The sequence below is a fragment of the Cygnus atratus genome, chromosome 13, assembly GCF_013377495.2.
Source record: "Cygnus atratus isolate AKBS03 ecotype Queensland, Australia chromosome 13, CAtr_DNAZoo_HiC_assembly, whole genome shotgun sequence".
NCBI lineage: Eukaryota > Metazoa > Chordata > Aves > Anseriformes > Anatidae > Cygnus > Cygnus atratus.
The window spans coordinates 17,450,081-17,477,923 of record NC_066374.1 but is presented as its reverse complement, the minus strand read 5'-3'; positions in this window follow the sequence as shown (position 1 = coordinate 17,477,923).

Sequence of the window (27,843 nt, the reverse complement as noted above, 5' to 3'; positions counted from 1 at the left end):
CTTTTGCTATGAATTGACTTTTGCTATGAATTTACCCCTATATTTATTTCTTAATCTCACCATTACTCAGCTTTGCATATTTTCCAGTATTTACTCAAGTTATGCAAAAACTTCCAAAATGGCAGGGTTTTAAATGGATTAATTAAAGCATTTAAAACCAGTTTAAAAATAGTAGTTACTGGTTCAACGATGACTAAGCAAAAATTTAAGAATTAATTGTTAGCTCTTCCCTGAAGAGTTGCAAAAGTGAAGTAATACTTTCAGTTGCCCTTGTAACTGACCACCCTCTGCTCCAGCTCACTTCAACTTCAGGTCTGGCTGCTGTGCCCTGGGATACACTAAGCAGTCTGACCACCTTGCAGCTAATTGAAGCACAGATTAAAGGTACTTCAGCCATTCTTAACATATTTATACATACTAGTAATCACCTATCGGGTTGTGTTAATGTTTTTTGCAGGACTATTTTTAACCTCATTATTTCAGTGGCCAAATTCCAGCCCTGTAAGTTCTAAATGACATTAAGAATGAACTGTGAAAACTTCCAGAATGGAAGCAGGAATCCAAGGGCCTTTTAAACTGTCCCTAGAACCAAGAAAATAAAGAAAAAGAAAGTTTGCCAGCACTGAACTGAAACTTCACAATAGTTTACATGATCAGGAGCTATTCTGTTTCTGGAATTGATGACTTCACTTTTTTCAACACCATTTTGCAGGTGTGTTGCCTGTAGCGTGATTAGCTGTTCAAAATGAGACATGCATTTACAAGAGTTTGTCTGCAAGTTCATAAAGCCTAAGAAAAACCCACAAAGTTTTTCTGTGGTAAAGACATCTGTGCCAGAGTAATATGCACACACAAACTGAGTACTGCCCTGTAGACCTCTTGAACCTCTGCTATCTCCATTCATCAAGAGTAACACCGTCAACACAAAGGAAGAATATCTGTTTTGTTTGAGATTCCTGCTTCATCAGTAGGTTACATATTCAACATTTAGCCCCTAGATTTCTTTTTCTCTTAAAAATCATTAATAATTCATTTCATAGATCAGATTTGGATGCCATCATGAATGATGATGTCACCTTCAGAAGCAAAAATGATGAGCGACTGCCATTACATACTCGGTGAGCCCTCATTCTGTCTCAGTTTACGCTTCTGAGCTGTCAAACTTAATTTTCTACCAGCTCCTTGTCAGACTTCTGCTTGATGTCAGATATCAAACAACGCCCTTGAAGCTCACAGAGGTGCCACATACTTCTCTGAGATGGTGCTCCCTCCACCTTCTGGAGAAGGCAGGAAAAGGGTGACATTTGTGATTTTGCTTCAAACACAGAAAACTAATCCACCAACTCATTTGTAAACAGTTTGTTTGAAAAGCCATCCCAAATGATTAAGTACTAAATAAATAAATACATCTGCAAATAGCAGAAATTTCTGCTTTTTCTGTCCTTGAATTACTTTCCACGCTCTTGGTAATCAGTGGCAGATTTGTTCTGATTATAGATTATTGAATGTGACCATTTTGTGTATAAATTCATGTCTACTTTTAAATTTAAATATATTTAAATGGTATATTCAATGAAGCAGACAAACACTTGCCATCAGTACTGCTGAAAAAAACATCTTTTAGAATATCAGTTTCTGACATAGTGCCTCTCTAGAAAGTGAAAGAATATTTTACAGGTAGTATAGTTTTCTATGAAGTATACTATCTCCCTGATAATATTCCAACTAATTCCAGCCTTCTTTAAGTATGACAAGGGTATACCATTAAAAAGAATCCTAGAAGTAGTCTTAGATGTCCCCAGGTAGACACTAAGATTAGAAATAAAAATACCCTGCATCTATAAAACTATTTTCAGTACCATATCATGCTTGTAAGGAGCCTACATAGCTCTGTCTATGGAAAGCAAGGTCCCATACCAAAATGGGACATTCGCACTTTATGTATGTTCTGCAATGGGCTCTGTCCATTGTTTTCAGAAACCCGTGAGCTCTGCCCATCCTAGACATTTGCTTTCTCTTGTTCCAGCTTCCAGGATAGAATTCATAACTGCTTTGTCTTTGCATTTGCTTAGGCTTTATATGGCAATACGAATTTTATGCACCACAGCCCAACTGCACAAAATAGAGTTGATATGTGACCACTAGAGCATGCCTTCACTTTATGGCCACTTCTCCAGCTTATTTTATCTTTCTTCATTTTCCTATCCTCTTGTGCTACAACACTCCCAAAAGGAACCTTAGCTAAACACATTACTAGGAACACTTGCTAAAGCAGAGACTGAGGAGACCTGAATGTATAAAGGAAAGTAGATGCATCTGCTACCTGGTGGTATGTGTACAAATAGTACCGGGGTTTCAGCAGGGAGGCTTGTGTCTGTAGTCACAATCCCAACCACTTCTGTTTTATTCTTGCGTTAAATATGAAGTCTAAAGTCATGCTGTAAGCAAGGTTACTGACGTTGTCTGGGTTAAAAATAACCATGTAAAAGGAACTTATGTATAATTTTCAAGTGGTATGTCTAGTGATATTTTCAAACATGCAATCATAATATTCTAATAAAAGAGAAAACATCACTATACATTTTTTCAGGTGTGCAATCTCAACACCAAATAAGGGAGAAGCACAAATTTACTCTCGATCAGATATGGGAAATCTCATAGATCTTATTTACTATCCTGGAAAATGTTGGTGTCTGCCCTCCCTCTAGTACTTTCTAAAAGAAGCTGTAGCATTTTATGTCAACCAGCATATAAGGAAAAAAACATTCATTCTTCTCTCTTCACTGCTAGTTCACTCTTGTGAGCTTTAGAAAGTATGCAATATTCAACTACTCCATATATATAGTCAAGTATACTTAATTATTGTACTAATAGTTATAACTCATCCACATGAAGGTAATAATGTTCTTTGTCCCATTTTTTGATTTCCTTATTTTATCAGGGCTTTTGTCTCCCCTCATGTACAGAATCAGTAAGAAAAAAGGCATCAGACCAACAAGTTACAAAGTTTGAATACTCTCACTTGCTTTCTCAACATTAGATACTACTAATCATAGAATATCCGAGTTGGAAGGGACCCACAAGGATCATCGAGTGCAATTCTTGGATCCCCAAAGTACCACTCAAAAAATCAGACCAATGCTCTGTCAGGTTAAAGTTATTGGTTAAATTTTGATGCAATCAGATGCAACTTTATGTGTATATACATACATATATATATATATATATATATATAAAAGAGTAGGAAGGACCCATTTCCACTAAAATATGATTTATGATGTACCATTACAGTTCTGTTAGAAATGCTTATCCATTTCTTACTCCAAATCTATCTAGTTGAGGCATTCTCATGCACTTCGCTATGATCAAATCCATGTTCTTTTGAAGTAGAGGTATTTTTATGATGAAAGCATTGATAAGAATCTAAGAAAAAAGACATTTCAGATAAAATAAGTCACTAAAGCTATTTTGAGCACTATCCCATTAATGTTACTTTTAATGAAGGGTAAGATTAGCTACAGAAGTTGGATAATGATTATAAGTATATTTAGTGATTTTTTAAAAATCAAAAATAATGGACCAGATTCTATTACCACTGATTTACCAAAAAAAAAAGGGGGGGGGGGGGCTAGAATAATGCTATTTAAATTCACAGAATTAACTGAAAACAGACTCATCTTCATACCAGTGGCTGAATTCATCTTCAGAAAAGTTTCTTGGAATTAAATAAGAGTAGAGGCATAGCTGCCCCAGATTTACAGCAATTCTTAAATTCACAGTCATTAAAACTTTATATGTTGTAGAACTGGTAATTGAAGAAAGTCAGAATACTCCTATGTAATTGTAGGAGCTCCCAGGTCATGCTATAATACCAGCCTATACCGGCTCCTAACAGCTCTCAAAGAATCATCCCACAACTGGCAAGAAAGAGAACAATTGTTTGGAAGAGCAGGCCAAGAGCAATGCTGTGAGTGCTCACCTTCCTGTGATGTGCACAGCAGGAAAGCTCTCTGAGGTGGGCTGCAAAGAGGCTGCAGGAGGAACTTTATTCTGTCCCCAAGCCTACAGTTCTCGTTTTATTTGCATCCACAAATAAACAAAGAAAAAAAAATAAACACAGAAACAAAGCAACTCAGATGACTACATGGAAGTTATGATAGAATAACACTTTTAACAAGGAGGGGAGGAACTGACCTGTTTGTGTCAAGACAAAGTCAGTCTTGACCCTAAGGCTCCTTGGGGCAGGGTTATAAGGGTGATATAAGTGACGGGTTATGACAGCTCTGCACTAGGCAATAGATTAGATTAGCATTACTAAAAAAAAATAAAAAAATAAAAGTGCAAAAAGAAGGGAAAAAACAGATATTAGTGAATTTTGTTGAGTATCTTTCCCTACTCAGCTGGCTGCAACAAAAAATGCATCAAAAGAAACTTCATTCACAGCAGATCTCTTTGCACCATATTGCAGCAATGAGAATGGCCAAGTATCTTAGAAGTGTTGTACTGTAACAGATGTGACGGTATAGAGAAGACTTGTAACATTCCTTCCAGTGAAGCTATAGAAATTCATATTGGCTGCAAATCTAGCCCATTTTTATAAGACTTTCAGTGAATCACTTCTAGTAGAGTGCAGATGTAGCAGATACATCTCTGGAGAATTTCAAACCATACATTGTGTATAGAGAATTAGCCACATCTCATAATGACATTATTTCCAGATGTCTGAAAGAGACCAGAAGAAAACTAACATCTGGTAAGTGACCAAGAATACTGGATGCTTTTATTCAAGAAATACCTCAAGTTGCAGAAAAGGGAAAATTTCTTACAAAATAGTAATAATGTACACAACATGTTTAAGAGAATACTTTTAGCATCAAGTCGTTCTACACTGTCTTCCACTTGTGAAGTGAGTATATGGTCTCCTTCCCAAATTAGGTTAGAGAATGATACCACATATAGATTGAAATCATAACAAAGAACCAGCATTCTTTACTTTCAAAACAATACAGGAGAATTGGTAACAAATGATAATTTAAAATTAAATTTAAACCAGTACTTTAGTCATTAATTTGAATAAATTACTAAAAATTGCTATTTGGTTTTCTGAAAGTAAACATTAATACGCCACAGCCTCTTGCTCCTCTCCACTCATTTGCAAGATGGCAAACTTGCTGTTAGAGCTCTGATTCTCACAGTTGCAGCCCCAAGTCGCAGAAATACACTAGGTCCTGTGCTGCAGCTGCCAGTCATACAAGCCACATCACGTAAAGTCTTAAGTTACACCTAAGTCTTGCGTATGTTACAAGCCCTGGGCTCCTGAACAAAGTTATTTTCATTCCAAAGAAACCGATATAACTGCCAATGAAGATATTTTGACAGGTATCCTGAAGAATCTGGGATATGTTCTTATTTGTATGCTGCCACTGGCATTTTATAATACAACAACAACAAAAAAAAGCATGCACCTATAAAAGATTATTTCCTGAAACATACAGAATAGGACAAGAATACAATAGGACAACAGAAAAAGATGACCTTCCACTTCAAGGGGACTAAGTCCCAAGGCAAAACCAAACCAACTCTCTTGACCCAGATAACCAAGCTACATAACAGAGAATTTTGAGCCTTTCTGCTGCATTGCTAGGATCACGTTCAGGCAGTTAATCATCCTGCTTGTCTGAGGCAAATGGCATTCAAAATACATTTTGATGTATTTTGGTTTCTGATGAACCGAATAAGAAAACAGAATGAAACAGAAGTCTAATTAGAAGGCAACAAGTACAAAGAGACAGGTTAAGGCAGGTTTTCCTACAGAGTGGAATCCTATTAAATTAATAATTAGGGAGTCTTTGATTCTGCATTGTTTCTGCTAATAAGAATTGGTTCCATGTACTAACTCCAAAGGGAGCCACATGCTGACAAGAGGTAAAAGCTTCATAAATACCAGTTCCAATGTTTCCCAGTTATATTGTTTGATCTGAAATGGCTTAGAAGTGCAAGAAACCCACCGGACGTGCACTCTGAACGCCCAAGGATTTGAGAGAACTTTTTCACTGACTAAATGAGAGCCCAGGTAATAGCATATGCAGCTTTTATATTACAAATGTCTTTATTGTGAATTATCTTCAACAAAATCTAAGCAAGCGTTGTCCTTTTATTAATCTTATTTCTAGATGTTGCCCCTGAGCTGCTTCTGTGTGGCTTCCACAGAGTGTTTGAGGTCTGAAAAGTTCTCCTAGGTACTCCCAGTATAAGTTTTAAGCAAATAACCAGCTGACACATTTTAAGAGGTGACCTAATTTAAGATCCCTTGTGAACCATTAATTAATTCATCATGTTGATTTATTCCATCCATTGCCTGCTTTGTCTATTCCCATTACTTCCTAAGAAAATTAAAAATTCTTTTAATTATTAAAGACTAAAGAAGACTTATGAAGTCTTTAATTTATTTAACTATTTTTCATGGATTACAAATACATCATACGCAAGTGATTTCTCTATATTAGTTCCAATAGTAAGATAATTCATGCCTCCAGTGTCCTAGAATAATCCGCTCAAAGACTGACTGAGCGTATCCTATATACTAATTCACACCACTGTTCATGAGACATGCATTGTAGGCTGTTTCTCTGACTACAACTGAGAAAAGCAAGTGGCTTCAATGGACCATTAATGTTTTAAACAAGGTTCAGCATGTTGTAGAACAAAACATATATTCCTGATTGTCCATGATACATTACTAACACTTCTAGGAAACAACTTCATAAGCAAGCTATATTTTTAAAACACAGCTACCATCTGCTGCTTATGTTTCAAACTCAGCGTGTTCTAAATTTCATTCATTTGGACAGCAAATGCAGTTGAAGTCTTTCAATGGAAGTGAAGAGTCAGTCTAGTATTTCTCCAAGCTGCTGAGGAAAAGTTCCTGTGAGTGACAAACTTAATTCTTCTTTTACTTTAGCTGCTTCCCTAAATGCAAGAGAAAAGTAGAAAGCCAGGGTTGAAACTAAAGAGGACTTTTCCTACAACCACCAGTCTGTATTACAGATACTGTTCCATCTATATGACAGAGATAATGCTATGGCTAATATTATATTTACATTAGAGGGAAGGGGGGGGGAGACATTAATAATTATGTGAATTAATTGTGTTATATTTTAGGCTTTCCTTCAAACTGTTTAGTCTGTTTCATCTTCTCCTGTTCACCCCCCCATATATCTAGCTCTTCCTGTTGATGAGAAAAAGTTTAATTTGGGAAATTGAAAATGAAAGAAAATAGTTTTCTGTTTTTAAATCTCACCTTTTGTGTCAAATTATTTTTCTTGTCATCTAACTGGATGTTTTTGCAAAGATTAGGTTTAACAGGAATTGTTAGTGTTGCATTATACAGCAGCATGAAAGAAGCAGAAACCAAAGAGATCTGATGTAATCTGCAAAATCCCAAAGGTGAGATTTCTCAAAACATCTACTGCAGAGGCTGTAAAATACCCCAACGTGCATATTTACATGAAATGATGAAATTGAAATTTAGAAACTTCTGCATCCAAAGGACATTAAGAAAAATTAAGGAGTTAAATACACGATGATATTAAAAAAGCCCTTGGAGAACGTCCCTTGATTTGGTATCACATTCTGCCTCTAAATTACCCAAGTTACATTCGCCTGCCCCTATACTTCCCTGAGTGGGAGAATCACTAAGCTAAGCTTTAATGCAGTTCATTATGTTTTTTTTTTTTTTCCCTGAATGCCTTTATGTAGAAAAGCAATAAAATCTGAACCCACTGAGGCTGATTTTTTTTTTTTTTTTCAAATGGGAAAACACAGTATTTTAGAGGAGCAAGCATACTACACTGAGCAGGTAACTCCAGCAGAAAGATTGTTATTAAAACACCCCCTGGAAATGCTTAAAATCTTTTAATAAAGCTGTGTCTTTTAACAAAGGAATACAAGTCTTTTTGAAGACTTAGCCAGAAACAAGTGATTCAAGAAAGCAATTAAAGCTTTGATGCATGAATTTACCAATCATTCGATTGCAATATCCTATTAGCCCAATCTAAAATCATCTAAAACTTCTAAAAGTGGATTTGAACTCTTTTCTGTGGTTCTGCAAACAATGGATTACTTTTGCATGACTAGTCTAGCTATTGAGTTCAACCTTTTATTTGAAATTCTATGATTGTAATTGTAAATGTGCTAGATTATTGAAAATAATTTAAATTGCTGGAAAACTACACCTAAAGAATTTCCTATTGCCAAAAGTAGCTCAGAGACCTTTACTGCAGAGATAACACCTTGCACCTACAGACTTCATCCAACGTGGGAGTTATAATTCCCACAATTTCAAAGTAATTCAGTAACTCTGGAGTGAAAGGCATCTATTGTGTGCATGCTGTTCTGCTTCCCAGCTCCTTGCTCAACACCTGCACCTATGTATTGATTTTAGTGGTTTTCCCCTCTCAACTCTCTTCTCACTAAAAGTGGAAGAAATATTTTCTGATCCTCCTATCTGCCTTTCTTGATAATTTTGGAAACAAACAATGTTTGTAGTGTAGTGACAGGTGCACATCCTACAGCTTCCTGCTGGAAAAGCAGTCAGTAGCTGGGGGTTGTGGGCAGGGTGGCTGCTTTTCTTTCCACCCTCCCTCACTGGTGGATTTTTTTTTTTGTCTATTGCCTGAAGTAACAAACAAACAAACTCTTCCTTCTTTTATATATAAAGTGACATCTCTCCTTTCTCTTACATACCTAATTCTGCACTAAGACCACAGGGTCTAGTGCAGGCTTAAGCAATTAGGTTGCCACAGTGGTGGAACAGATTGAGCAGCAGCATGCAAGTCAAAGCCTTCTTTGTCCACTGTCACCACCGACTGGAGGCAGTGAGAGAGATATAAGACACAAAAGGTACTGTCTCATGTTTAAGCTTTCCACGTGAAAATACAAATTAAGTACCAATGAAAGATGCACTCTGTGTAAGTTTGAGGAGTAGCTCAAGATTTGTTCTTTTCTGTTTAAAACTCAAGACAATAAATATAAAAGGACACTTAAAGTTTTCTTCTACTATTTATTTAAGACAACACTGATAATGGGGCTCGGTCTTATGCTTCATTACTTGGCAGATGCTGAATTGGAAGGAAAGCAAAGTCCTAAACATATCCAGTACTATTTTCAGAGTTACTATTTGACAATACTCATGTCTACCTTCTGATAAGGTAAAAATGCAGTTCTTTAATTTCCTTGTGCATAGTTCCTTCTGTTCTCTATAAACAAAGGACTCAAAAGATCCAAACTTTAAACACATTTCAATAAGTTTTAAGCTTGTGTGTGTATAAATACACACATTTTTTCAAAATCAACATATGAATCTCTACAATTCAAAAATAAATTTGAATTTCAAAATAGCATTTCTACACATAACCCCTCTAAACTTAAACAACAAGATTTGTTTGCAATTGGCTTGTTGAACAGTTCTCCTACTTTCTGCAAAAACAGACAGCTGCTAAGAACCGCTGCAAAATAAAGTATTTTCATAACATGCAGAACCATACAGATCACTTTTATATACCTGAGACTGGCTGGGGTTTCAGGTACTTTTCAGCCATGTTCTGGCTATCTGGTAACATTCTGCAAGGGATGCTAAGTAGAGAAATCACTTGTGACCTATGGCAGAACCACATTTTTAGATTGATTTACCACCATGTTGGCTTCAGAGAAAATCTACTGATTTGTGTGTGCTACAGATGGTTTTCTTTCATTGTCATACACTGACACTTATTTTGATAACTTCCCAATTATACCCTTCTTTCTTAGGGGAAAGGAGTAATGCTTGCTAACCTTATTCAGTTATTGTTTAAATGAGCACTGAAGTAAATCTTTGTAGCACAAAACTATGTTTTTTATTATTTTATTTTAATATGCATATTAAGAAAGAAAATATCATGGTCTGTTCCAAGATTTTATTTGGAACATCTTCAACATTCTGTTCTTTGGTAGAATTAGTCCTAAATCTTACTGATGACTAAGTTTGTTTCTCCCTTGTGTGCCATGTTGGCATACTGCCACCCTTTTCAGTGGTTTGTTTGGTTTTGTGGGTTTCTATTCAGCTTTGTGTTTTCTAGCAAAATGGAGAGATTCGAATGGGAAAAAGCAAACAAACCATTTTTATCTCAATTTGCATTTTGAACCATTCAAACCAAGAAAAAATTATCTCCCTAAACATAAATCAATAACCCTACTAATATATATTACTAGAACTTGGTTCCACTGGCTTCATAACCATCCTCCCCATAGTCGCAGGCTGCCACCCTTGGCCTTTTCTCTGCCAGACAGAGGAGTCAACCTGTCTCACGAGACCAGGAGTAACATCTTTACAGCCCTCCAGGGCATCCTTTCCATTTTTTCAACAACCTTCTTGAACTGTTTTCCAAGTGCTTCACCTGCACCGAGTGATGGAGTACAGCCTTGGTCTTACTTTTGTTTTATCTTTATTTTATGTATACTTTCTTTGACATTCATGATACAAACTATCCTAAAAACATGCAAGTACAGGAGTTCTTGGCAAGCAATCAAACTTTGTCACAGACGATTGTAATGACTTAACCGGTCAATGACAGAGAAAAGGCAGAATTTCAATCTCAGCGTTGAATATTTTCCAGTTCAGCTAGAGTTTGGTAGCAGCTGAGGGACAAAAAGATACATTTAGACTGAAAATACCTCAACATGTACATCTGAAGCATAAACAACAAGTATTAAAAGCCATTTCTTCTTTGTTTTGCACGGCACTGTGTAGTATGACATTATCTGATTAACCATGAAGAGCTGCTTCTGTAAGTGTAAAAGCCAGAAGGGAGTTCAAATATAAAGCTATGCTGTATATATTTAAGCCCTTTGAACTTGTAGAGTTCCTGGGTTGAATTTGATTGTGTCCGAGCTTGCAGGGTTATACTTAACCATAGGCTGAAAAAAACCAAAACCTTAGATTATAGTTTTGTGTAAGATCTAATAAAAGTCTTCTAAGACTTCAGCTCTCAGATTCCAAACTGTAAAAGCAAACTAAATATTGTATATTCTCATGAGATATTTAAAATTTTTTCTTTTAAAATTGCATCGCTTAAAAAAAATAAATCACAGTATGCTATGTTTCTGCATGCAGCTATAAACATAGCTGTTAAGCTCTTAAATGTTATAACTAAAAATATATCTGGATCTATTCTTCTATATATAACTTAAGGTACTAGCAGGTAAAATACATTGATATGAACTCTGCCTCAAAGCATTTTTTTTTTTGCTTTACTATCAGCTTTAACATGTTTCCCTGATTTATGATTATAGACAGATAGAATAAGACAAAGTAGCAGACGAGCAGTTGATTACAAAAGGTTTTTCCAATGAAGTTTATCAAAAATGTAAGTTATTCATTGCATATTTCTCAAAATTTAACATGAAATTGTTTTCTTTTTATTGAGGTATATCAACATTGTAATTCCTGTGAATTAGAATTCAGAGTGGCGTTCTGAAGAGAAAAAAGTACTTATATTGAATCACTCCAAGTGTCATACCTGGGAGAGGACAAAGGTGTTTTGAGGTGGACAGATTGCCCTTATTTTAGGGCTGTATTCAGCACTTTTTATTTTGTAAAAGCCAGCCTTACAGGAAGGATATAATTCCTTCCAAGATGTGAAAATATTTGTTCAAATACCTTCCTCTTCACAGGGATATTTTCAAACAGTCTGTCAGTGCGTATCCACTGTCACAGTTTGAAGCTGAATGGGTCATCAACACAACATGGATTTCCATATATTAATTTTTATTGAGATTCACTATTTATTTGTAAGCTCCTCAGAGACTTGTCAGTTTCCAACAATCTAATGGTTTAATCTGGAAAGTTTCTTGAAATCTAGATATCTCAAGAACTCCCTCCAGTCTGAAATCATAAGATCTCAGTAAATACTTCCTTTCTGACTTTTGTTTTCTTTAAATCTTCAAAAATCAAAGCAGCATCATTTTCATTTTGTTGGCAGTTAGGTGGTTTTGGATTTCTTTTGAAACTAAGTATTCTTAGCAGAGCACTACATATATTCAACTATTTATCCCACTCTTGTAGTTTGGATTTAAAGATAGCTTTGCAGAAGTTAGGTGACAATTCTGAAAGTCTACCAATGCCATTTACTTTTCAAGAAAAAGAAACCAAACATCAACTTTACATGCAATAGGAGAACAAAAGTCATTATTTTACATTGCCTGGGACAGAGACTGATTCCCTGCAATTTGTTCAAAATACCTAAAATTGCTAAATAATTACCAGCTTAATTATTGAAATAGCAAGATTTGCAGGCTTAGAACTGAGCTTTTCACTGACTGTAAAAAGTATTGCCTTTTGTTTATTCTAAAGCAACCTTACTAACTTCAGTGACTGCTCCCCAGTTGTATCATTCAGTTCCACGCTCACCTGCTACAAATCAAAGAGTTTTTAGTCTCTTCTTGGAAGGCAGCTGCTGCATTTCCTTAATCATTTTAGTTGCTTTCATCCATAACTTTCTCTAATTTCATTATGTTTTCCTGAGAAGTAGCAAGCAGGACTGTACACAACACTATAAACTTAGGAATGCCAAGATTTTATATATTAGTAAAGCAATGTTCTCTGATGCTTGAAGAGTCATATGCAGTACTGTTGGGGAATACACAACGGATCAATACAAAAGGAAGGGATAGTAGAGTTGTATTTGTTAAAATGATCCCACTGCAAGTATGCACTTGCCCTTTTGTAAATAGTTGCCACATCACAAATTCTGTTTAGCAAATAATACATAGATTTCAGCAGAAGTTACTAAATAACAAGATGTTAGGAATGTGAATACTCCAAAACAGGGAAGAAATGAAAAAGAAGCTGTATTGCCATAGTCGGAATCACAGCTGCTCTAAAAGTCAATATTTAGGATGGACCAACATACCAACAGCCCCAGACAAAAACTATCACAAGATGTTCAGAAGCTAAACAATGTTTTTTGAAAAACTCAGGTAAAACTAGATAGTCATCTCTAACTCCTTCTGTTTGATAGAGACTGGGCAGGAAAAAAACCTTGCCAAGATCTATCAAGAATTCTTCCTCATCTTTTAAAAGTACAGCACATCTTCTATGAGTGCTTTCCCCTAGGCAACACCCACAAAATCTTATGGCTAGCTGCTTTGAACCCTTTGATCCCATGCAACTTCAGAAACTACCTAACGTTTCCTTTGCTTTCAAGAGGAAGCACATCTCCTGAAGGCAGACAAACAACACACGGGCAGCAGGAAAGCCATGCAACTAATTTATAAAATATGGAAGTACAACCATGCAATCTGTCCTCACCAAATCAAAAAGGCCAGCAAGAAACACAGATATCCTCAAGACCGGATTTCACTACACACCTCTGCAAATTACACTTACTGCTTTTACGACTATGCTCATACATTATATATAGCTGTAAAAGCAGCAAACATTTCCAGAAAGGAAATCAAAGTTATTTTGGGGAAATTAAAATTATTTTAATTTCAAATTTTTAAATAAGTAAATAACTCTGTAATAAGTCAGTATCAGATTCTAAACTAAGGATACGCTGTTTGTAAACAAGAAGTTAGATGCTCATGTGTTCAGAAACTGGTGACATGCTCTGGAAGACTGAAGTTTGAGGAAAATAGGACTATGATGTTCATACTGGAAAGCAGTGCTGGGCAAGGCTGTGTATAGATGAGGGCTTAAAACTTGCTCTGCTTCACGTGTCCTTCTGCAGCCAATTGCAATGAATACTACTTCACATGCACATCTACAGCCATAATCACAGATGGCCAGCACACAAAACAACAGTTAAATGCAGGGAGAACTGAAAAAGTTCTTCATCTCTAAGGATTTACCCTTCTACTTCATTATGGGAGAATGTTGCTGACCCTTTCAAGAACTAAACACACTTTAATGAGTAGTTTTACAGTATAATAATGTAACACTGGTACTGTATCATAATGAAAAATCTGTACCCATCTTGCTGCTCCAATAATTCAAAGATCTAAAACAGCATTTCTTTTATCTGGATGTCACTGACGTCAAGGCCAAAACTCCTGTTACTCTAGTAGGCTGAGAAATAATAAAATAAGGAGATATTTCTTGATATTTCCCTTTTTTTTTCCCCTTGATATTTGCCTTTTTTTTTTTTTTTAAGAAAGCTGTTGCACAAACTTCTGTAGAAATCTCACATACACTTCAGTAGTCCTAGCTGTACAGTCTGTAAACTGGTTCAGTACCAAAACACGTTGGGATTGCTTGATGTGCCTTATGAGAAAAATATTCCTGTAAATAGTAAATAGCAGAAATATTTCTCATTTCTATTTAGACCTGTAAAATTGTGTGCAAAAACAAGCTTCCATCTGACTGCAGACTTTTTTTTTTGAAGAGCAGAAAAGACAGGAGGGATTTTATTTTTCAGGCTACATGAATCAGAAACATTTAGCTTAGTAACTATAAGCCTTAGCCTGAAAATTAACATGCATAAGGTTCATCTTGACTTTCAATGAAATATTTCCCAGAAGCATAAGTACACATCCAAGATTCCTCAGCTGTGTTCATACTGCCTTAACTTGTCCTTGTCAATATGGACTGGAACCTGTGGTAGGAGAGGACAATCCACTTTTCTTGATTTCCATTCAAGCTAGGCTCAGTACCACCAAAAATGCATACTAACATTTTCCCAGCCAAAGTCATTAGATCAACAGTTTTTCAAGCATAAAGGCATACAGATTTATTTCAACATTCAACATATTTTGGCTGCAATAGGAAGACAAGCAATTTTAGACTACTTCGCAGAATCACTTTAAATGAGCTGCATTCTTCTGCTAAGCAAATATGCCTGAAATTTAAAGACTTAAAGTTTATGGTCAACTCCACAGAGCTTGTAAATCATACAAGTTCAGTTACTCTGCAATGACAGAAATAATAAAAAACTATTTGTTCATCATAGGAATTTTACATTTTATAGTTAATATTTTTCCAGCACAGCAATTCATTTTGATGATTAAAAAATATTCTCATTGGTCTGGCAAAAGTTAAATAAAATACAGGATTAAGTATTTAAAATATGAGTTCCTAAGACCTTAATTTGTATTAATGCCCCCCTTTTTTAAGTTTTTGACAGAATTCCATTCATAATGAAATGTTCAGAAGTAATTATTTCTCTTTCTTCTGTGTGAATTATGAGAATTATTTATATACTCAATCTTAATATCATAGCTTCATTGCTTAATAGGAAAAATCCACAGGATATGAATCATTCTGAGAAAGAATTAAAATCTTTTCTTCTGTTTTAAATAAAAAAAGAAAGATGAAAAGATTTCTAATGACATAAAATCCACACTGCTGCAGGCTCTGCTTGCAAATCAGAGCTCTTCCTATGTAAGTCAGAGTTACTGGTTAATACTTCTAGTCTCCTTGTCTGTAAAGCTATAAACTGCAATGCTATAATGATTAGTTAATGAAATAGTGGAGTGATAATGAGGCTATAAGAAATGTAAGTTAAATTATTAATTAAAAAAGGTAAAGAATAAGTAATGAAAGCAGCAAGTTACATAGCCCTTTTCGTAAAAGAATGGTCAAAAGATAGAAACCTAGCAGCAGTTTAGCACCTAGCCTTCAGCCTGCAGTCACGTTGTAATGAAACTCCTGACATTACAAACACATTCATTTGACAGTTGTTCTCACTCATAAAATAATGGGCCATGCACAAAGCTTATTACAAATTGCAGATAAGCTGTAAAAGACATAAAAATTTCTACTGACATTTATTGCCAATGAGTAGCTTGAGGATGTTGATACATATTGATAACAGTCTGCTTTGTGACATTTTGAAAGTTTACTCCTCATTCACTTGCAGAATATGCAAATATATTTTTTCTACCATATCTTCAAGTCGTTAAGTCATTGCAATAGCCACCTGTATTTTTAATGGATTTTTACCTATTTCATAGGTATTATTCCATGTGTTGTATACGCTTATCCCCCACAAGATGGTTTGTCTAGCAGGGAAAAAAAAAGTAGTTTCTCATGAGCACTCAGATAAATTATAACTGCTATGAGAATTTGTTTACAGATAGATTGTATCAGCAATAAATATTAGCGTTTCCATATAAAATCCTTTGAGAGATGACAGGATTGTATGTCTGCCAATATATATAAATAAATACACACACATATATATGCCAGACAGCTTCAAATGGAAGCAATTCTACCTGCACTGCCCCCAGTTTTATTTATTGTATAGCAACAGCAAGGAAAGTATTTATTTCAGACAGGTGACCTCAGTAAAGAGCTGATCCTACTCCCACTGAAGCAACCTGTATGTTTGCTATTGTCTTTCTTAGCACAGGAGAATCCAGCATCAAGCATCCAGCACACATGCAATTCAGCTGTGCTGAGGGCAGAGACTGTACATCATCTATGCTCCTTTGAAACAGAGCTGGTAACAACTTTATTTTTTAATATTTAGAACACTACAGTGTTCCAATAGTTTTAATCATTGTAACTGAAACTTGGCAGTGCTCTACCTTGCACCATTTCACTGCCTGATAAATTTTCATTTAAGGAATTCAATTCTCTGAATTTGGGAAGAACATTTAAAATCTGTGGACACTGCACTTCTGTTCTTTTCTGAATCTGGTAAAAATTTGACTATGGATCTTGTTTTAGTACATTGCAGAAAACATTGAAAAGCATGGTCTGTGGAAACCGGAAAAAAATAAACCATTTCTGTGTTAAGATCAACACACTGGTGTGGGGGGGGAGTTTGTTTGTTTCAATAATATCATGACAATTTCCAAAACACAGTTCACAATATATTAAGGCTAGAAAATGTGTTTTACTATCTCAAATTAAAAACAAGTGGACTGAACAGAAGTGCGGTTTTCTATTAAATAGCATTAAAAATACCAAGGGAAGATTTTATCTGTCACACATGAAAATACATTTAAAGTGGGTCTCACTGTACTAATCCAGTCATTGGTTTAGTATCTACAGTCCCTTTAGGAAATGTCACAAATCCACAGGATGTCCTTTTGCATCAAATTTTGCATTTGGATCTTTGATTTAACAGATAAAAGACAAACCTACATTTACCCAGACAATTCCAAAATTACTTTACATCTGTATAAGCCTAGAAATAAGTTATTCTAGTCAGCATATTGTATAAATTATGATCAATTATTTCACTCTCAAAGAAGCTTTTTAAGCCAGTCAAAAATAATTTTTCTCTGAACGATCACTAGGGTTCCACACTTCATTTCAGAAACTCATGACACACTTAGAATATGAATAATCTGTTTGTTTTTAAAGACAATTTTAACGTCCCCAAAATGTAACTTTTGAGTGGCAATTACAGCAATTTTGATTGCTTTGAAGTGAGAGACAATGAAATCAAGTGTTCCAATATGAAAAAAATTATTAAATTGTGTGCAACAGCTTTTAATAAAAAGTTATTTACTACCTGCTACTTATGTGAATTTTAACTTCCCAATAAAAACTGAGGGAGAAGAGTTTGGTCCCCCTGAAGCTATAAAGGCAAAATGGCTAGCCCTCTTACCTGCATCCTAACCTTTCCAGAAAATCGGTCGTGTTCTACAGATCAAATGACCAAATATAATTGTACAATATACCTTCTTGCAATAAATGTATTAGCAGAACTACAAAAAGCTTCCTCTGGTCTGGGACGAGGGACAGCTAAAAGCTGAACGCTGACTAGAGACTCAAAGAGAAAACATCCTTTTTGAGTACAAACCACTCAGCTCCAACAAATATTCATTAATTAAGACTTTTTAGTACATCGCTCCACTGGGAGCCGTCAAAAGCATTTGCTACTTACAATCCAAATGAAAAAGCCAGTAAAATAGAGCATAGGTATAAAGAAGAAGAAGGGAAAACAGAGCTTTCTGCCCCAAATGAATTAGCCTTAGATTCAGAAAACCAAGTTGCAATTTAGGATAACACCGAGAAAAGTGTTGCTTTGAACTCTAAAACTCCAGTACTGATAGCTGATCATAGAATATCCCGAGTTGGAAGGGACCCATAAGGATCATCAAGTCCAACTCCTAGCTGTAATAGGTCTTAGGAATTACAAATAGGACAGGCCAAAATAACTAAGAAAGTTAAATATAGATGTGAAAAATTTGTTTTACTTTTGATTCCAATCTTGTCATAGAAATCCTGACACTGAATAGTGTCCAACAAAGCCTTTCCTTTGTGATAAAGCCAGCCTGAAGTTGGGGACTAGGACAAGAAGGTTAAACAAGAAAAACAGTGTATTATTCCAATGGAAAAAGCAGAACAATAGAGAGCAAGAAATACAAGTTACTGTAATGGAGGTACACAGTTGCTGTAAATTGCTAGGGCTTTCAGAACAGTAATTTTCAGGCTACAGAAGGACATCAACACTTGTATCTGAAAGAATGTGTTGGAGAAAAAGGATTTTCTTCCAGAGAAGTGGAATGCTTTGTTTGAGAGGCAGTGGAGTAATTCCTGCACCTTGGTCACAACCTAAGACTGCTTACTTAGTGTAATCGTACGTTCACAGCTAGTCGCTTTTTCTTAAATAGTTGCTGTCTTTTTCCAACCACAGAAAATGGAATCCCTGTGAATGAAGTAAAATCAAAAAGTACTTGCATACAAAATATGCAATTCAAAATAAAGAACTACTTCCAAGAAAACTTTCCCTTCAGTTCAGAATTTTTTTTTTCTTCTTCCTTTCATCCATAACTGCTTCTATTTTACCCACACAATTTGAAAATCTGAGACTAATGTGACTGATGTTGTTTGAATATGATGATGAAGATGGCACCTCCCCATTCCCAATTTAGAAAAGCATTGTTATTCTTAAGGCCTGAATACATTAATAAAAATGTAAGTGTTCTAGGTTATTTCTACTTACTAGAACATACACCATGATTCACAAATAACCAACTCACATACTTTCAATACCTCTCATAAAAACCCAAATCATCTTTTTCAGTATAGCTGCAATGAATTTGGGGTATGTTGAATTCCAAAACGTCTACCTGTTTTAAAGCAACTTCATCAGGTATTAAAAAATATTTTTTAAACCCGCTGGACAATATATAGGGTAATCTTTAAAATTTTTGTATAGTTCTGAGCACTTTCTCATCTTTCCTTAAAGCAAAGAAAAGGAGTATTCAGAAGGAAATAGAGTGGAGTCCAACAAAAGATTATTGCTTCCATAGGAAGACTTCCCCATAGGAAGACTTCCAAGGAAGTCTCTCCCCATTGCTCACAGAAAAAGCAAGTTCTCTCTTGGTAAATGACTGCTTCATCTACATGATAGAAGGATGAAACATAACCTAAGTTACTTCCCTGAGCTCATTAATCATAGACAGGCATTCACTGCAAAAACATCTATGTCGTTTTCACACAATGCACTCATTACTAATTTAATACAATTCCTAGTTACTATTCTGCTATTGAATATACAACCATGGTAAACAAACAAACAAAAACCACCACTACCCATAAAAAAAATTAAGGAGAATTTCTTGTGTTATACCTAACTGTGCTTGTTTCCCCATCCATAAAGCAGACAAACATTGAAATGATCTCTGCTGTCAACATTTTCTATGTGAATTTTAACGGATTGTCAGGGACACATGGTGAGATACAGATCTTGATCCCATTGCCCAGATATCTTCCTCTCCCACTCTTAGCTCTTACAATTTATGTTCAATAGGGTCTCCATTTTTTTTTCCCCCAAAACAGAAGGAAAAAAATCCCTGGATCCACTGACACTTCCATGCACAGAAGCAAGTGATGTGGTCATCATTATGCCTATCAACGGCTTGCAGATTAAAAACAAACGTAATTCAAAGTGTCCTGTAAAGTTTTCACCAGTTCAGTACCAAGTTGCAAAATCTTGTATATAATTCTGACATAAAAGGGTGAGATGTGAATTTGGTATCACACTTCGCATAGCAAGACACTAATAAAAAAAGTAACAGTTTTTCTCAGTAGTCACAGCCTTAGATATTTGCTTATATATATTTGAATTGTTTTGAAGATATTTCAGAGTATCTACAGCCATTTTTATTAAGATACAGAAATCTCGTCTTAATCTGGCACAAAATACATGTATTGTTTCATGTTCAACTTAGAAGGTCCACACCAGTAACAATCCTGCAACAGCCTACATTTTGAGACCTCCAATCATTGTGGGGAAAGATAAATCTAAAAAGCATTTCAAGCACGAAAATCTATTACATTTTTATGTCACAAGCAGTTTTCCTTCCAGGACAGGATGCTTCAGGGAACATTTATACTTCAGTATTCTTCTTGCATTCTTCCTAGCTCATTTTCCCCATGGAAATTAGCTGAAGATATCATACTAAGGGATTAAGCTCTTCAGCCAGGCGAGTTGCCCAGGCGAGTTGCACTGAGCAGGATGTAACCCAGTCAGTATCAGCTTGTTTCCCATTTTGCAGATGTGTTCTCAGCTGGGCTTCAAGGAGCTCAATTTCACCAGCTGGATTGAGTAGCCTAGTTTATTTGTCCTTAAACTGCAGCAATGGCCCTTTCATTTGATAACAACAGTGGTGACAGCACTGGAACAAGAGAAGGACTGGGAAAGGGAATTCTGACAACCAGAGTTTTCCTAAAAACTTCACCTACCTTAGGAAATTTTCATCTTCCTCTTCACCTGACACCCAAACATTTGAGCTCCAACTAGCTTAACGAATCTTGTTAAACCAAAGACAGAATGGAATGTATCACATATCTACACATCCTACTTCTTTGATCAATTACGTTTCTCACTCCTGTTCATAAGTTCATACATATTACAGCAAATCAATGTTTTGTTTTTAACTCAAAGATACACAAGATCTTTGGTACACATTTTTTGCATGATATTTTGCAGAATTATTTGTCAATCATTTTTGAAATATGCATTGAACAGATGAAATTTATATTGTTTCAGTAAAAATCTGTTTTAAACTAGTAAGTTTAATAAAATTACTTTTTAATAGAACTACTTGCTAATTTGAAATGCTGCTTTTATACTACAGGCATTTCATAGCTGTCAGAGAATAGATTATCACAAACTTTATTTTATTAATTTTCAAGGAAGTTCTTACTCTTTTTAATACTTACAGAGTACGCATCCTTATTGCGGTGATACCTTGAAGTTACTATTTTATTTCAAATTGCTATACAAAACATTTTTCTTTTATTGGGGGGTGGATTTTTGAAGGTTATTGCTGTCACAAGAAACAAAAGCCTTCCTTCCAGGGGCCAAATAAGAACTTACACAATAATCCATATAATAGTCTACCAATTGTTTCAGTTTGAAGTTTGGAAGGATTAGAGGTAGTTTATTCTTTGTTCTAGCATGCATTTGTGATGCTTCTGCAGTTTGCCAAAGCCGTATAAAATTGTTTGTGACAATTTCATAATATTTATTACTGACAGTAAAGATTAAGCTGAACCACCTAAGTCATTTTATTTATAAGTACGGAAACAATTGAAAGTGAGAGACTGCTACTAATTCTTTGATTACAGAATTGTCTGTTTCAAAAAGTGTTCTGCCTAAGGTCATTTGCAAAAGTGTACCACAAGCTACAAAAAAAGAACATAACAGATAAAGAACATAACAGATAAAAATTGGGGACAAAACTGCCAATATTTGCAAACAGCCGTGGACAGCACTGGCAATCATACTGCCTTGCTGCCAGGCCTCATAAATTAAGCAGTGCTATGTGTGGCAACTAGTTGGATGTCAGTCCTCTAAGGAACACAGTTTTTATAGACAGTAGTAATGGAGATTAAGTAGCTCTTCTCTTTTCACAGACTCACTACTGAATCAATGCCCCAACACTAGTAATAAGGTAACTAGGGGACACTATACTAAAACAGTAGTTCTACGGTCTAACTATGTAATTAAGGATTTTTTTTTAATATAATCATAAGAAACTTGAAATAAATGCAATATAAATTTAATTTGGTTACTGCTTGTTGACCATCTGCATCTTTGTGTGGTTCCAGTGACCAACTGCCACTTACTCACTGGAGGATTTGGGGTACCCTCTAGTTCTTTTTCACATTTTATCATACAATCCAGAGACACTAAACACTCTACAGATTAACAGTCCAAAGCAGTTGGCTCATATACTCAACATATAGCTAGGACGAACAGGCCTATAGGCTAAACATGAGCACACCCCCAACACACCTGATAAGACACCCAGACAGCCTCAGACAGACTGCTGAGGGGACTAACCTTCAGGTGTGCTGAGTTGCCGTCTTCCAATTCCATGCCTTTTCCCTACTTTATGGTTTCATGTCACTATTTCTACCCCCCTCCCCCCCCCCTCCACACACACACACGATTCTTTAGTTGCTATTACCATCTCAATAATTACACTTATGCCTGTATTTTTAATTTTACTACCTGCTGGCATAGCTTTATCTTATCAACTTTAAACATCCTAATTTTCCTCAGTAAAACCGAGCTTAGGTCACATAACCACACTGCACTGAAATAAGCCTTGGATCATAGACAGCTGAATCCCTGGGCTGAAGGCTACAACTCCATTAAAATTGCTACATGTCTTCCTGGTAGCTATTCTGTCTCAGGAAATGAAATGGAATAATTAGAGCTGGAGAGTCTTGCCTATATGCCTGTCTCAATTGACAAATACTGAATTGCTCATTTCCCTGGTTGTAACTTTGGATCAATGTGAAATATATGGAGCAATAGACCTTTCTGTAATTTAAACATTTATAATTTGATCCTGGAGTATGCATTTGTTGAATTGAATAATTAATTCAAAAATTACATTGTATAGGAATAAGCTCATCACAAGACAGATGGGTTGAAAAATCAAGGAAGCTGATTTGCAACCTTGCAGTGAAAATACATAGTGAATACTACCTTACCCTAGTCCTTAAGTGAATATCCAATGCAGCAAAAACATGGGCTCATTCTTCTTTAGTGGCCCGGATCAAATGTGTCAATAGAAAAATATAGCCAGCTTCAGTGGGTCTGGCTCAATGCATATCCACCCTTTTTTCACTTGATGCTTATTCCTTTTTATTATTAGGAGTAGAGCTGATACTTTTCTCCTTTGAAAATCATGCTTTACAGCTTTATGCATTCTTGAACATTAACTCTGATATTAAATCAGATCATAAGTCTCTTGATTCCATTTCCACCAGTACAGAGATTACAAGAGAACAGAGGAATTAAGTAACTTTGCCAATGAGAATTGTTTTCCCTTAGCAGTACACTGCATTGCCAAAACTAACCTTTCAAGCAGAATGAGTGTATTTTGGATTCTGATAGGGACCCTGAGTTCAAGCTTATAGCAAAGCCAGAAAAAAAAAGTTAAAATTTAAATAGAAAACACTCAAAAATATTTGTAAAACCTGGACTTTTGTCCATGATCTAGCAAAACTAGAAAAACTGGTGGCAACTTGCTTGTTCTTAATGGGCTGATGTGATATGTAATCTATTCAATCATTTTTGTTTTCAGCTGACAGCTGAAAGAAGAGGAACATACCTGGGCAAGTACCAGTGTGCTACTGTGTGTTTTTTTTCTTGTATTTTAATAAAGTGAACTCAGAATCCATGCATTGCACTGGTTCAGTATTTTTAAGCCATTTTATTAATGTGTTTTAAGCTTTCTGCACCAAATCAGGTGAGTTTAAAAAAAATCTAAAGTTAGTAGAAGTAGTGAAAGACTGCTGCTATTTATGAGGAAGTGTGGTAGTGAACAACATTTTGTGATGGTTTAGTCTTATTTTTACTCTGTGTAGAATACACAAAAGGTCAAAATAAATTGCCTAGAGGCATATCAGTAGCACAAATTGTATGCCTCCTGTGGCCTAGACATCATAGTGGTTTCTAAATTAGTCTACTTAAGTATTGAACACCATGCCTGACTTTATAATAAACCACGCAATGGGATTATTGTCCTGTCAGTCAGAGGATAAGACTGAATTACAACTTTTGCCTCCACATTATAGTGCTATGTAAGGTCATGAGGCCTTATAAACTCTCCAAAGATGTATCCTAGTTCGATACAAGAAGTTCGAAGACATCTTTGTTAGTCTGTTAGTGTTCTATATAACGCATACGTTAAGATATGTGGGTTTCAGATTACTATGTCTAACACTATTATATTGATAGAACAGAAAGAGACTATTTTTAAGGTGCTACTGCATTCACTATTTGGAATTAAATTTATTTAGAGATTACATTGACCAGAAGAAATTAGAAGAACTGGTTATAGAACTGCTACACAATACTTTTTACAGCTCATCCTTATTGAAGAAAAGATGTAGTCATGTGGAAGTAATGTATGGCATTAATAACAAAGCAGATTTGTAAAAGGAAAGATGCAGTAGAAAGGATCTCCATCCATTTCCTTTTATAATGTCTCCAGTTTGGAAGTGAGGTATTTTTTATTTCAGTGATAAATCTAGAAACACTTAAGCTATTACAAAGAATTACATCCTATTGATGAAATGCTACAGAGCTGTTCTATTGCAGTCTAATGGGAAAACACACAGTGAATAATAAGAAATCATATGAAGACAAACATCTTAATTAGCTAGATTCTACTATAATTCTATTGCAAATTTTGCAGCACTATTACAAACTATTCAATTTATCTTCGCAGTTAGAAATACAGTCAACCAGTAAATATCTATTACAATATTTTACAATGGAGGAGACTAATCCTATTCCCATTAAATTCTCATTGACTATAGAAAGAAACTTCACCCAGTATGCAAAGTCAGCTATAATTCCATGATTTTCCTTTTTTATATTTTCTTTTTAGAGGGAAAATCTGATGTATCTGGGAATCTGTCATATATAAATAAAATTATCTAACATTCACATAATTTCCCTACTTCCTTTTGCCCCATCCCACCTTAATAATCCATTCAAACTTTTGGAAGATGGGTATGTTTTAAGCACTACATTTTTGAGATTTTTCTGGAGCTATTTTTATAGGATGTATTTGAGCAGTCAGTACCTCTCCATATCTCTCAGCCAGAAATACTTTTATAGTTGCTTTCATGTCTGGATTTGTAAATAAAAAACCACATATGTATATATGTGTATATATATTCACTACAGAAAAATTCTCCTTAAGCTGAGCAGCTGAGAGCAGGGAGAAAGGGGCAGAAATATATAGCTCCTGCTATACAAGGGAAGTTTCCTTGCCCCTGATATCAACAGATGACTGCTTATCCCATTTGTAATCCCTTTTCTTTTAGAGGCAAACAAGTCAGCTTGGTATAAAAATAGCAAAAACAAGTGATTTTTTTCTTTTTTTGTTTTTGAAAGATCTTCAGGACTCCCTTAAACTCCTCTATAGTTCATATACATATGAACTTCATTTCAGTTTCCTTGATCAAATACAGAATAAAATCTTTAAAGAACTTCATATATGTCATGTGAGTGATTTATTACTACTTAGTAGGCATCAGTTACCACTTTTACTTGTCCTGAAGGTGTCCCCTATACTGAAATTTCCCAAATCTTAGTTGTCTTCCTATCAGGTCTAACACATTTAAGGGCAATAACAAGAGCTCATTGCTTAAGAAATTAATGTTACTATTGCTGGATGCAAAAGTCTTGGAGTTACAGATTTACAAGTCTGTAATGCAATAGTACAATATTATGTATTAAAATATATATTTATTTTAAGACTGTTTACTAAAATTACAAAACACTAAAAAGAAAAAGTCTATCACAGAGGTCATTACCATGCTGTGGAAGAAGCTGAATTTCAGCTCAGATCTCCCAAATGGGCATACTCCTACCAGTTCTTGCAAACACTGTTGCAGAACAGCATCAAAATCAAATAAATTAAAAAAAACTTACCCACTATTCTGTTACTTAATTTTGTTGTATAATCAACAGTACATTAGTGTGGTACCACTGTGCTAAAGCAAGCACTTAAATATTATAGCACAGTAGCATACTAAAAGGATAGAAAATGTGAAAGCGTGGACAGAAGTGTGCACATTCTGGAATAGCAATCAGCTGATTTAAGTTAAAGTGAGTGTGTCTCAGTCAATAATTACTATTTACTCATAAATACTTAATCAGATAATTAAGTAATGAAACCTTTTCCAAGGCCACGCTAGACATCAAAAGGACTTTGACCTAATATGCTTAAAATCACCCACAGCAAAAAGGCAAAATAAATCTGTATGGGTATGTTTATACATGTATACATACACACTATAGCATTACATTGATGAGTTCTGCTCTAAGAATAGATGATCACGTAGAAGTAATTTGAAGTGCTGAAGTATGAGATAGAAAATGGAATATGCCAGATAATAATGGAAGTATAATATTTATATTTGCGTAGGAGAATGTGAGCTTTTCTGTTACATGTTTAGCATCAGTATACAATCAGGCAGGTAAATTAAACCAACACTGAAGTTACAATAACTCTTCATGATACTTCATTATATAAATACAGATAGTTCTATAGATCCTGTTGCAAAGTCCACCGATGGTAAGTCAATAGTAAGTACTGATAAAACAGTGAAGTTATGGACATGGTATCCTACACAAACAAATTTTAACTTGATTTTAATTTTAAGCTCATAAAGCACTTCAGGGACATAAACAAGCTTTAAGGCCTTAAATACATTTGTGATATTCAACCCTCTCTCAAGAGCTCCAGAGTTCCAAAAATCTTAATTCTGAATAGATGACTTTGTGGAGTAATTTGCAGTGCTAAATCCCCAGGCACCTAAAATTCTGCAGGGGTGCACACTCAGAAGCATCTTAACTTCTTAAAAACTAAGCATTTTTTGAACTACTCTAGATGTAACTGCACTATTTCATTTTGTCAGAATCCACAGATAAGCCTGACTGCAATCCACCTAAATAGAAATTCCTCATTGCCTGCCATCAGGGCCACCATCCAATACACGTTCTCAGAGCCCACCTACAACACACAACTGAAACACTCTTCAGAAAAATGCATCAGTGTACTTCAATCTATGTCTCTTCCTTTCCCCCCACCCTAAACTGTGTTGATATAGGCTTTTAATCCACATATTAGTTCAATTAAAGTATTTGCAGATACCTGGGAATTTGATTTATAAAGCCACTGATTAGCCTTAGCACAAATTCAAAAGTCAATTTAGAGAAAAAGATCTCTGCTCATGAATCTGGTGCTACTACCCATGACCTCTGAAGGGGACCAAAGACTGTTTCTAAGACAAATTTGATTTTGCTTTTTTGGTACATGTGCACACGTGCACCCTGCAGATTTCTTTGCTTCCTTACAAGTGCTAATTTCATCTTGGAAATGAGATATACATTTCAAAGATCATTTTTATCAGAAAAAAAGCTAAAAAAAAGAAAACATTTTCACATAGAAACACTTCATAGTGTTTCAATACCTCAGCGAGTCTTATGGGTGTGACTCCCCCCAGACTTTTATCCATGCGGTCATTCTTGTGTGTGCAGGCTTAACACAAAACATCAAACTCCACTGTGGAAACCAGACCACTCAGGTCTATGGATGTTAGTGTTATTCCCTTTCCCACAATCATCCAGAACTACATCCTAGGCCATATTATTTATCCTTTGAAATAAAGATACTGCTACATTAAACATTACAATAATCCTCTTTTATCTGCTTATTATCTCTTTTCTACTGAACTTCTGAAGTATCTTCTAGTAAGATAACGTTGACTGTTTCTTTGAATAGCCTAAGTTTCAAAAGAAAATTAATTTCAGAAATAAAACCTTTTGTCTGTAGATTATTATCCAGATTCAAGTAGAAAGAACTAGA